Below are 5004 nucleotides of genomic sequence, written 5' to 3' on the forward strand. Positions count from 1 at the left end.
TCCCGCCAGCGCAGGGTAGCAGGAAGCTCTCCACACACTTACGGGACCTGGGCTAGGACTGGGTCTCTACAGCATACTCTTGGATCCTGATTTTTGATGTATTCTGCAAGCCTGTTTCTTTTAATTGGTAATTTGAGATCATTAACATTGATGGTTATTACACAGTGGAGTATTACTCAGCTATAAAGAATGATAAATGTGAAGCATTTATATTTAAGTGGATGCCACTTGAAGATATACTCATAAGTGAAATAAACCAGACCCACACGTGTAAATATCATATAGTCTCCCTAGTATAAGAAATCAAAAGAAGAAATACAAATAGAAAGGTATAACACAATTAAAAGGAAAGCGAGAACTTGAGGATTGGACAACGAGAAGAAGGTAAGGAGAAAATCTGGGAAACAGGACAGAGACAAAGCCATACATTTGTATGCACAAGATGGGCAAGGCAGTGAATGATCCTGAGAAACATCAGCAGGTTTTTGAAACTAGCAGTTAATAGCTAGAATTCTCACCCTGACTAACTATACATGCTGATACCTGTGAACCAAGCAACTGCACTGAAGACAGCAGTGTGTAATAGAAAGGTCATGCTTGGAATGCCTATCATTCTGGTCTTCTAAATACATACTTCTTTTCATGACATACTAATTATTACCATACTGTCTTACAAGTAAAAGTTTTTTTAATGGGTAATAAATTAAAAAAAGACACAAGAAAAAGAAAGAAAGTCACAGGACTGTCCTGCTATAATGCTGTATATGGTTAGATTTCTAAATTTCTGTGTAAAAATATATGTTTATTCCTATTTTTTAATTTTTTTTCTTCATATTCTGTAAGGACTTAAAGTTCAACACATCAGTACTTAATGGAAAATACTGTTCCACGTTATGCCTAAGATGTTTGATATTTAGACAGATAGGGTAAACTGAACTGCATATGTTGCAGGGTAATAATAAGCTTCTCTTCTGGAGGTTTAACAACCTAAGTTTGCAGATTAAAAATTGGAGAAAAGGAAGGGCTGCAAGGTCAGCCAACATTTTGGCTCTAGTCTTTCAAGGTCAGTGAAGACTCAGGACATAGGAGAACCTGTACTGTAACATCATGTAACTCAGTTGTGCCCCAAATTTTCTGATCAGGGGGATTATGGAGCCACAGAGCAATGTGATTTATGATGTATAGTGTGCCTAAGGAGAGTCCCCTGGAGAGAAAACTTTCTCTCAGGCTTTCACAGAGAGTGAATTGGTCAAGCAATGACTGCGACTCATCCACATGGCTGACACTGACAAAGAATCTACAAGTGTGGTACAGAGTTACAGGATAAATCCTGAGGGGACTTGACTGACCTTATCAGATACAATAGTTACATTTCTTGTTATGTAGGTCTTGCTTTATCTTGGTCTTAACCATCCAGCAGAAAAGCATAAAAACAAGGTATATAAAGTAAAGCCATATTAATATGCTGAGCCATAAAAGGCTGTAGTCAAGAACTTCTGTGGATAACCCACGACTGTTGTGGACTGCTGGACTGTGTTGGATTGTTTTGCTGAATTCAAGCACCTGTAATATTTAGATGCCAATAGAATTTCTGTCTCTGTCAAGACTAAAGAAAAAAAAGGAGATACAAAGGAAGGACCATTTTTGTCTTTGTATATACAGAATAGTTAGGATAGATGTCCAGCTATTTTCACTTAATTCGATGAGAAGAAAGATCTGTAGTAATAGTGTTTGGACAGGATATACTGTCTGCTTCTTGTACTATGGATAACCACTAAGAAGATAGCAATGTACAATGTATTCATTATTGAAAATGTCCTATTAATCAGCTTCGAATATGTTTCACTGATACTTGTTTCTCAATAAAATAAAAACATTGATGGTTATAACTGATATTTATTGATTTATCCTTGTTACGTTATTTTCCTGTTATTGGTTTCCTTTATTTTTAGTCTGTTTAAATGCTTGTGTTGTCCAATGAATTTCTTCTGTTCAGGGTTCATGGAATTGTAGTCCTTGTTATTTATTGCTACAATGTCCTTCAGAACATTTGAAATGCTGGTTTGGTGTTCATGAACTTCCTCAGGTGTTCTTTGTCATAAAAGTGTCCTAGTTCTCCATCATTTTTGAAAGATAGTTTTGCATGGTATACCATTCTGGGTTAGAGATTGTTTTCCTTTAGAATTTGAAATATTTCATTCCAAGATCTCCTTGACTTGAGGGTTTGTGCTGAGAAGTCAGCTGAGATTCTGATGGACTTTCCTTTATAGGTGAATTGTTCCTTTCCTTAACAGTTTAATTTCTAAAAGCTTGATGATTATATGCCTTGGTGTGAATTTTGTTTTATATACTGGATAATTGGAGTTCTACCTCATTTATCTGTATGTTAAATTTTCTCTACCAGAGAAGTTTTCTGCCATGATGTCTATGAAACAATTTTTTAAATATCTTTTATGCTATATCTTGCTTTTTCCTGAGTCTATTCAATTTTACTTACTCTTCTTTGCCTCATCTAGCAGTTGCTATATTGATTTCTCATAGTCCTGTGCTTTTTGTTATTGTTGTTATTGTTATTTGTTTGTTTTGGGCTGGCTCAGCCCACTGCAGGGTGGGGCTGGCATGGCATGTGGTGCCAACAATCAAACCGGGGTCCTTGTGCATTTTGCCTAAGCAGATGCTTTAGACTGCTGAGCTATTTCACTGGCCCCGGTCCCTTCCTTTTCTTAAGAAATATTTCTTTTCATGGTCACTAACCAAAAGACTATTTTCTATGTCTGAGATTCTGTTCTCACATTGGCTTAATCTGTTGTAGAGACTTTCAATGGAGTTTTTATTCTCCTGAATATCTGCTTGAATCTGCCTTATGTATTCTATTTCTTTCCTATGCTGAACATTCATGGCTTCCATAATTTTCTTAAACTCTGTTTTTTGTTTATTTCTTTGTATCTGCTCTAGAGTGACTAAGTATGGGTTTCCTTTTGGGCACTATCTCTGCAGTTATCTGCGAAATTATTTCCGATTTCATTTTTTTTCTAGAGCCTCATTCAATTGCTTTGTTGTTATCACTTCAGAGAGAGCAGGTAGGTGGGTGGCTTTCAGATTGTTCCACCTCATTGCCACCTGGGTTTGTCTTTGGTGAACCAAATGTTGTTGCATCTTGTTTAGGTGTCTTCTCATTTTCTTTTCTTTTTTTTCTTTTTCTTTTTTTTGTTAGTTTAACTTCTGGGGTGATGCTTATAAATCACTTTATTGCTAGTATTTAGAACCCTTAGGAAATTATTACTTCTCTGAGATATCTTCTAAGTGTAGCTGGCTTTTCATTTTGCATCTAAGATTCTACCTCTTCAGTTTGTTGGTAATGAGAAGTTGCTGGCTATTTAGCCCAACCCCTGATTCTTTGCCACTGTGCCACAGTATGTTTTATGACCCTTAGTCAGTCTCAGCCTTGAAATACCAAGAAGAGCTGTTTAGAACAATTATGTCACTTTGGGCTATAGTGGTACTATCATCAATAACAATAGCATCAAACACAGCCTAGAAAATGACGAACTTAGATAACCATTAATTTGTCACCTTTAAGCATTTGAAATGGATTTGTGGTTATATAACAAAATCTAAAGCCAAAAAATTATATATGATATATAAGTCCTTAATATGTCAATTTTGCCCTCAGAGGTTAAAATTTAAAATGGGTTAGTGAGAAAATGAAAAATTAGAGGAAGAAGAAGAGATTACAAGTAAGGCTGGAGGGCATAGGGGATCATGCTAACTTTGGGAAACTGGTGCACAAGACTGGAGGAAGAGACAGTTAAAAGAGATAAAAAGAAGAACAAAGCATACTCACAACCACAAAGAGGTTAGAAACCATGTTTACACTCACATAAAAACAAGACCAAATAGTAAAGGAGACAAAAACAAAACAAAACAAAACAAGAACAACACAAAATGAAAACAGACAAAAACAAAAAACAAAGTCCATGTCCAGGGTTGTCTCTGATGTCAGTGGCAGACAACATACTGAGACAGATTCCTGACCCAGTGCCCATCTATCCCAGCAAGCCAGCAGTAGCTTTTCAGCAGGGTAGTGGATGATTTCAGCAAGCCAGCACCTTCTGGCTGAGACCAGACTCATTCAGTCTGCAGCCATCAGCACACCTTCCATGGGTCTCAACCCAGCTAGGAGCTGCGAGATGGAGCTAGCAGCGGCTCTGAGTCCTGAGAAATTATTTCTGATTTGATTTTTTTTCTAGAGTCTCATTCAATTGCTTTGTTATCACTTCAGAGAGAGCAGGTGGGTGGATGATTCAGTCCTGAGCTCAGTTGGTCCTTCTGTAATATGGCTTCCAGCCAATTGCTGTCTCCCACATGACTGAGCCCTCAACACTCACTGCCGGCTACTCCAGTCCTTCACATCTGCTGCTCCCCTCCACACCTGTGTCTCTTTGTGGAGGCCTCTGTAGTTGACAGCAGTCACCCTGTGTCCCCAGCTTTGAACCGCTCTTCTGTCACAGTGAGTCCCCTGTTAGGGAGAGGGCACCACTGGCTACTTCCTTCTTTGTTGAGGTTTCTTCCTTTATTCTCTCCTTGGACCTCAGTTTGCATTTCAGACCCTTCCTAGGCCCAGGGGACCCACTTCCCTCCTTGCTTTCCTTAGGTTGCTATATCCCTGTATCTGGATGGCGACTCTCAGAGAAGTACTTTCTCTTATGTTTACCACATCACCATCCTGGTACCTCTTCTCTAAAGTGTGCTTTTTGATTTCTGGGTTATTCATGATGTTGGCACCTTTTCAGTTTAATCCTGTGGCTGACCACTTCTATGTAAAAAAATACACATTTGTGCAGGAAATAAATGCTAACAAACTCTTAACTTTTATTTTGAAAAGATGAAAACAAATTAATTCAATTATATTAAAAAATTTGATTACAAAAAATACACATTCAGGTTTATTACCTGTTTTTCTACTGCTTTTTGTTGTTGTTGATTTGTAAGATTTATTTTCTT

General features: G+C 37.6%; 1 protein-coding gene across 1 annotated transcript in view; it reads left to right on the forward strand.

Moving 5' to 3' along the window:
* Ak5 (adenylate kinase 5) overlaps positions 1–5004 on the forward strand; it is a 280437-nt gene that overhangs the window by 66453 nt on the left and 208980 nt on the right. The gene's annotated exons all lie outside the window — the stretch shown is intronic.

Source organism: Octodon degus, unplaced genomic scaffold (genome assembly GCF_000260255.1).
Source record: "Octodon degus isolate 3935 unplaced genomic scaffold, OctDeg1.0 scaffold00167, whole genome shotgun sequence".
Classification (NCBI taxonomy): domain Eukaryota; kingdom Metazoa; phylum Chordata; class Mammalia; order Rodentia; family Octodontidae; genus Octodon; species Octodon degus.